Raw genomic sequence first — 8878 nt, forward strand, 5'->3', positions numbered from 1 at the left:
CAAAAAGATACTCGATAGACAACTTTGGTGTATACTATGTTCTGTGACTACTTTCTTCTGTAACCGACTAGACTGTGCATACCGACTTCTCTATTTATGTCGACTGCATGATTCAGTAGTGCTAACTGACTAGAATATATAGTATGACTTTGAATATAAAAACTGATGGCAACTTGATAAGTAGTAACACATTCAACACTAAGGATTAGCTTCTTCGACAATTATCATAATCAATAAAACCAAATTTTATAACCCGGATCGAAAAATCAGACTCTAAACAGGCTTGGGAGAAAAACTGTCAAAACTGGCAGGTTGGGGAAAAAAGTTCGATCTGCACCTTAGGAGTCAAAATTTGCACATCGAACTTTAAATTCTGATTTACAAAGATAAAATATATTTATTTGCATATCGGACTTTAAAGTCTGATGTGCAAATTGGGGGAAATTCATCGACACATTGGACTTTAAAGTCCGATGTGCAAGTTAGAAAAAATCATTAGCACAGTGAAAAATCATTCAAAAGACCAGCACATCGGACTTTAAAGTCTGATGTGCTAAGGAAGGGCAACCAATTGACATGTCGGGTTTCAAAACCCGACATGTCAATCAGATAATCTCCTCTCACATATCAGACTTTAAAGTTCGATATGTGAGGTTTAACCCTCCTACATATCAGACTTTAAAGTCCGATATGCAGAAAGTTATCTCCACTCATAAGCTTGCATGTCAAGTTAAAAAACCCAACGTGCAGGTGAGGGAAGAGGGGGGCGAAAAACAAAAGGATCCAAGGGCCATCGGGCATTAAAGTCTGATGTGCCCTCGGCCTTGAGAGGAATATTTTAGAAGCAATCAGATTTTAATGTCCGATGAGCTCGTAATCAATAGAAAATTTAAAGGAAAATGGCGGATAGAGATGAAGAAAAGAAAATACAATGCAAGAGGAAAAACTTGAAATAAATAAAAATAAAACAAAATGCCTACCTCAATCCACCATGATAGATGAAAATCTAATGGAAATCCAACAAATCTGTAAGGCGGGTGAGCAAAAATGGAGGAAGAGGGAGGAGGGCACGCGTAGTGGAGGATTCACAAAATGAAAATGAAGAAATGAACTCCAAAAATTAATAAACAATCCCCAAAATTAGCAATAAATGTGATCATTAATTGCTAATTGCATCGTGCATGTTGGACATGCAGGACTAAACCTCTTGCAAGTCGGACTTTAAAGTCTGACATGTAAGAAATTGTTGAATCAACCTGCACATGATGTGTAGATGCAAAGACCTTGCAGGTCAGGCTTTGCAAGAGAAGGACTACCTATAGGTCGGACTTTAAAGTTTGATCTGCAGGGGTAAAACCAAAATTTTACACATCAGACTTTAAACTCTGATGTACAAATCCCTTCAAAAAGAAAGAATCCTACAGGTCGAACTTTAAAGTTCGACCTGCTGCTAAAACTGCAAATCTAAAAGAACCTAAAAATAATAAAAACAAAAAGCGAAAAGCTAAATGAGCTAACCAACGAGGTCAATCAATCTCTCCCAGAGGTCTTAAAGTATGAAACAGACCAGTTTCACAGGGTTGCCTCACAATTTTGGCCATGCTGAAATCGAGGACAACATGATGCAAAGCCAGGAAACAAACTAGGTAGAAACCTTCTCTCACCCACAACTACTATGTCCAAAACAAGTTCTTTTGTTTCTTCAAGGTGTGAACAACACACCTACCAAATTCTCAACTCACACAACAATTTGTGTGATTGGATCCATACCGGTTTAGTCTCTTCTGGTACTAGTACGATGAAGACACTCTACCCTTCGGTGCAGTGATTTTTTTTGTGGCTAATATTTGCCAATTGGCTATTTTTAAAAATTTAAAAATCAAAATCTGGCTAATATTTCAAGTTTTAAGGTGACATAAATCACCACATTTTTACAAAATTTTAGTTTAGTCTTATTTAAATTGCCAAAGAGTTTATTTTATAAAAAATTTAAACTCAAAGATTCACCAAAATTTTCTATACATGATTATTAAAAATTAAATTAATTCACCAATAATACATTATAATTATTAGTTACTTTAGAGTTTTATTTGTTGGGAATTGACACTCTATTGGTTTGTTTCATTATGTTTTCATTGATGGCAACATTATTTTGGGTTCCAGCTTCATATGGTGTACCGACAGGCACTTCACAAACTCTACATCGGCACTGGCAGGATAAAATATTTCTTTGATCACCAACAATGAAGACCGCCATGGTATAGTTAAGGTTATCGGTATTGGAGGTCGACTTATCTTGGATCCAACATCAAAAAATTGTTGTAATGTTTATTCATTTATGTTATATGGTTGACACATAATATGGTATTGTATATATCCTTGTAAGCTGACATAAGGCATAAATTTGTATAGGGTATATAGGGCAGATTGATTAGATCATTTTGATAGATGATGATAGGATGGATGTAATGTAATGGATATGTAAATGTGATATAATGTGAAATATATCAGAGAGACTATGTATGTGAGGAATTTATTGTAAGGGTTATTCTGGTTCAGAGGTCTAGGGTTTCAACCAGAACAGACATAGCTTAAACCGGAACTATATTTTGGCATAGAAGATGTTATCGTAGTGGTTCACACTTCTCTAGATTATTGTCTGAAATTTTATGTAGTCAGTGAGGCTCTTGTTGTGATTGAGCAATGTGCTCTAGGCTCTAAGCCTTCCTGCAAGTTCAGGCCCATCTTATATTGTAATATATCTTCATATGGCTAGTGAATTGATATTGTGGGTCGCAAATCCCACCGTGGGTTTTCCTCATTGATGTTTTCCATGTATAAATCCGTGTGTTATGATTCTCATTTATATGTTTGGCTTATTGGTTGCTTTACTTCTTTCAATTCTGTTTATACTGGTATATTAGTTGGTGTATGAATGTTTTGTTAAGGCTAAAATATACTATTCCGGTATAACACTGATTCACCCCCCCCTCTCAGTGTTATTAGTTTCCAACAATTGGTATCAAAGCCATGTACCTTGAAGGAAGTTTAACAGCTTGAGGAAGATCCTAAAATCAAAATCATTGAATATAGCTTTGGAGAAGCAGCTTGAGATGACACTTGAAGGTTATGATGATGAAAGATTGAAAAAATTAAATCTACAAGATGAGTTGAATTCTGCTAAGGAATTTATTATTGTCCTACAAGAGAGGCTATCATCTGTTCAAGCTAGGAGGAAGGAACTTTTGCAAAATCAGGATGATGAAGAGAAAAATGCACTTAAGGAAAAATGTCAGAAATTGAGTCAGGAGAACATGGTTATGAAGAATGAAATGCAATCTATGACTATGAGGATGTCTAAGGAGATTGGGGATAGAAAGAAAAAGGAAGAAAATCTTGTTGTTTCCTTGAAGAACAAATTTGAAGAATGTGGTAGGTTGGTTCATGAAAAGGATATGTTGAGAACTGATTTGGTACAATCCCAAAGAAATGAGCAAGAGCTTGAGAGACAAATGATTATACTAAGAGATGATTTAACTACTGCAAGTGAGTACAAAATAAATTCAAGATCAGCTCAGCACAACTTGATGAGTTACTAAAGAGACATAGGCAGATTGGAGATTCAAGTGGACTTGGATTTGAGAAAGGACAGATTTCTGGTACTGCTAATGAAGATCAAAACCATAAGGCACCGGTAAGGCAATTCAATACTTATAAATTCAATGGTAGATGTTTTGTTTGCAATAGATTTGGACACATGGCTAGGCAATGTAAAAACAGAGCAAATCAGAACCCTAATTTTGCTCCCAGTAAATGTTCTAAATGAAATAAAATTGGTCATAAGACAAAAGATTGCAGAATGAATGTAAAATGCTATGCTTGTAGAAAATTTGGACATATGGCTAATCAGTGTAGGTCAAGCAATTTCACCCATTTTAGCAAGGCAACTCAAAATAACAATGTTACATGTTATGTATGCAATGAAATTGGACATATTGCTAAGTTCTATAGAAGCATAAATCCATCGGTTGGCAATGGAGGATCAAATGAAAAAGGAAAAGAGAAGGTTAGTGAAATCCAACAAGATCATACTCAAAGATGGGTGAGGAAGACTGAAGAGAAATCATCAGATGGGAATGTCCCAGTTACCTATCCGACAGAAGAGGCTACTCCTACATCGGTAGTGAGTTCATTCAGTAACTAAGGCAGATGCCTTAGGGGTAGGCAAAATTTCATGGAAGATGATGCATATGCCCCTGGAGGAGATTTTGGAAGATGTTCCAAATATTGGAGAGGATTATCTGACATGGATATGTTCACAGTGAGATCTAGTATCTTTCACTGGCAGTCATTTATGTCAATGGAAGATTAGGGTTTTTCTCTCGATGGATAAAAGGCTGAATACACTTCATTGTTAATCACCGTGCATTCAAAGAGTGATTCAGAGCAACTAAGTGTGATCAAAGACTATTTAGAGGCAATCGGATTTGTTCTTGAGTGATCACACCAACGTCTGGAAGGATTTGTTGGAGGTTTTCACCGAGAATGAGCAAAAGGTGTTTTTCTTGAATCATGGAAGCGAGATCATCTTATGTTCCTATTTTTGTTGCAAATCAAACTGTAGTAGAGGTTAAGGACCGCCCTAGGCCAATTTTCAAATGGTATCCACATGTGGCTACCAAGGAAGATTTGGTTGGAGCATTTTCTCACATTCTAGAGGGAGTGGTATATGTAGAGGATGTTAGGGCATACATCCATTATCATATAGAGTACTTAGGCACTTCATAGATCAAAGGGATGTATATGAATGAACTATGGGTAATCTGGTAAAATAAAATAGGCATATCAACACATCAAAGATCTAGGGTTCATAGATATTTTGGAGTTTCAGGATGAAATAGTCAGATATGTACTAAGCAGAGTATATGGGGAATTCATATGGCTGGATAGACCCTATAAAATTACTAAGGAATCCATCCGGGCAATTACTAGTTTGCCATCGGCAGGGCAACATCCGGATAAGAAAGTGTCAAATGACTTTTTGAGGTAGATCACTGGAGCTACATCAGACAAGAGATCGATGAAGGTGAGCACTATCACCGACACTGACATCAAATTTGTAAGCATGGTTATAGGCTACAAGGTAACTCAGTCTAACCATCTGAATTTAGTTTCTAGTTCATGTATTTTGGCTGCATATAAGATGATGAGGGATAATATCAAGTTAGATCTTTGTGGCTAGATGATTGAAGAATTATTGATCAACTTAGGGAAAATTAAAGGTGAAAAGAAGGGCACCTTTCAGTATGGAAACCTGTTAGTCTTCTTAATGCTATAATTTTTTATTGATACTCCTGGTTTTGGTAGGAAGTAATGGGCTTTTGATATCCCAGTTGGAAGACAGCTAAAGCAATCAATTGTTGCATTGGGAAGTCTTCGAGATGATAAGGTATGGGGTTACTTCAAGGCTTTTCAAAAATCTATGAGGTCTAGGATAAGAATACCTATGCATATAGTAGAGAAATACTCTATGGATATATGTTTTATGGTTAAGAAGGATGTGACTCTCATGGAGGTAGTCAAGCCCCGAAAGATTTGGATAGAGGAAATGGGATATGAGGTAGATGCATTAATCCTTGATGCCTATGCAAAAATTCTGATTGATGCAGAAATAGATGAGGCAGAAAAGCCCTATGGAACTGCTCAGTAGAAGACTCTTGAGGTTGAAACAGAGTTAAACTGAAAGAAAAGGGAAAAACAAGAAGGAAAGGCAAGTAATTTTGTACAGAAGGTTTCAAAGGACATTAAGGCACTCATTGATGTTGTCCCGAAGAAAGGAAGAAAAAGGAAGGATCCGGTAGTTCACATTGAACCTATGACTGCAGATTCTGAGTCTAAAGATAACACACCATTAGCTTTCAAAAGAGTTGTGAGGAAGAAACTAGAAGAACCTAAAGTGGAAGCAAAGAAACAACTAGTTAGGAAGGTCACCATCAAGTTACCGATACAAAAGCAGGCACCTAAGGCCACATCAATGTTGGTATTATGGATATGTTGCATTGGTTTTGTCATTGATGTCAACACTTATCAACACTTATCCTTCTGGAGATCTTTGGTTATGTTCATCGGCAAGACTCAGTGACTTATGCACAGTCATCGGTATCTGGTTCACCAGTAGGTTATATTGTTCACCAGCGCTAAGGATGACTTGTTATCATCTAGAGATCACTTGGTTATGTCAAAGACATAGTTTGGACACATGGTTTTGGAGATTTGGTTATTGGTCCAATCAGTTTAACATATTTGTTGTTACCAGCAAATGGGTCTAGGTAATGGACCGACAAGCGTTATCTATTCCAAATCAGCACGACACATTATGGAGATGGTTTAATCAATTAATATTGTTGTTGAGTCGACATGATGCATCACATCTTGACTTACTTGTAATAGATTTTATTATATTATTCTTAGTAAGCCAACCTACACATTTGGTCTTAGGTTTTGGTATATATGTAAGATCTCAATTGTGAGATTGAGATAATAGAGATGAGATAAGGTATTATAAGGTTGTGATATTTGGTATAAGCGAATATAAGTAGAGCTACTCACACAGACATCATTTGAAGATTCAAGGAAGGTTTGAAGGAGACAATCAGAGCTTAACCGGTATTGAATCTAGCATTGGAGATGCTACTTTAAGCAATACATTATCATTGGATTTAATCATCCAATTGTAGTTAGTGTGACTCTCATTTTGTGATTGAGCAGTGAGCTCTAGGCAGTTGGCCTATTTGCATGTGCAGACCCCATTTGTATACACATACTATCTGTTGTAGTATCATTTGATTGTGGGTAAGGTTTCCCACCATGGTTTTTCCCCTTACAAGGTTTCAATGTACAAATATCTATGTTATGTGTTGTGGCTATTGTTTCTCTTTCTGTTTCATGCATTAAGTTTCACCGGTACTGTTATTAACTGTTAATCTGTTTACCGACATTAAGTTTGGTTTATCGGTATTAAGTATCAAGTTTGGTTAAAGTATATTTGGGTTGAAATTAATAGACAACTGATTCACCCCCCCCTCTCAGTTGCCTCTGGGTCCTAACAATTGGTATTAGAGCCTAGTCCTCTTTTTTTTGCAAAAGTTTAACAACTTGAGGAGATTCTATGGCAACTAACTATTTCAGGAAGGATAGTTTGAAACTTGATGGAACTAACTATGGTATATGGAAGATCAAAATGGAGACTCATCTGAATTACATTGGAGGAGACATATGGGATGTTACATAGAATGGTTATGTTAGTCCTACACCGAATCAACCTAATCCACCTACATTGGGTAAGGACCAAGAGAATGATTGCAAAGAAAGAGAAGCACTTTTGAGTGCCTTGTCAGATCAGAAAATCATGAGATTATCAGATCGATCTACTGCTAAAGCTATTTGGGATAAATTGGAGACATTGAATGAAGGAGATACCACTGTCAATTGCAAAACTATAATGCTTCCGAGTCAGGTATGAAAATTTAAAAATGGAAGAAGATGAATTTTTTTTTGCTTTTATGGAAAGAGAATGAAATTGTTTTTGGAATACAATGTTGTGGAGGTTCCTTAAGTGAAGATGAAATTGTTTCTAAAGTTTTAAGAGCATTGCTACCGACATATAAAATAAAAGTAACTTCTATTAATGAGTTGAGAACCATTCCTAATACATCAGTGTCTAGAGATACCTTGGTTGGAAAACTTTCAACATTTGAGGTTGAGGAATTTGGTCCCGTTGCTACAACTAAAATAGATTTAGCTTTCAAAGCATCGTCATCTGCAACATCTTCATCATCAGCTGATAAATTTGATTGGAAAGCACTTTATGCAAGAGAACTTGAAGACATCAGGAGAGAAAATGAAGAACTTGAAGAGCTTCAAGCAATATTTGCAAGGAAAATGCCTAAAAGTCCTATTGGAAGTAAGTATGAAGGTAAAGAACCTTTTAAATGTTTTAACTGTAATAAAATTGGTCATATGGCATCTAGATGTCTGGATAGACATGCAAGATTAAGAGAAGAAGCTAAAAGAACATATAAGCCTAACCCTGAATATCAAAGATACCGATTCAAGAAAAATAGAGACAAATCTTGTTACTATGTTGATGAAGGAGTTACTGATGATTCTGATGAAGAACTGAGAGACAATGGATGGGATTTTGTTGCAATAATAGAAGATCAACTGACACCTACTGTTCCACTGGTAGATCAGGCCCTGGCAGCTAAAGTTGAAGAAAATGATGAATGGATTATAGATTCTGGATGTTCACATCATATGACTAGTGATAAAAGTAAATTCTTATCTTTTCAGGAATACAATGGAGGTCTAGTAAGATTTGAAGATGACAAAGCTTATTTGATAAGAGGAAAAGGCACTATATCTTTTGATGGTAAGCACTGTTAGGTCCTGAAGACAACTAAGAGGGCGGGGGGTGAATCAGTTGTCTAATAAATTCAAACCAAAAACTTATTAACCAACTTAATGCTTAATACCGATAAATCAGTTAAGTATGCCAGTAGACAGTGTTAACAGTAAATCGCTATACCGGTAAGAATTAATGCATGAAACATAAATACAAAGTCATCCACAACACATGACACCAATATTTGTACATGGAAACCTTGTAAGGGGAAAAACCATGGTGGGAAACCTTACCCACAATCAGGTAATACTACTGCAGATAGTAAGTGTACAAAGAGGGGTCTGCACATGCAGAAAGGCCAACAGCCTAGAGCTCACTGCTCAATCACAAATGGGAGTCACACTGACTACAGTTGGATGGTTAAATCCAATAAGAATGTACTGCACAAAATAGCATCTTCATATGTTGGATTCA

Source organism: Cryptomeria japonica, chromosome 5 (assembly GCF_030272615.1).
Source record: "Cryptomeria japonica chromosome 5, Sugi_1.0, whole genome shotgun sequence".
Taxonomy (NCBI): Eukaryota; Viridiplantae; Streptophyta; class Pinopsida; order Cupressales; family Cupressaceae; genus Cryptomeria; species Cryptomeria japonica.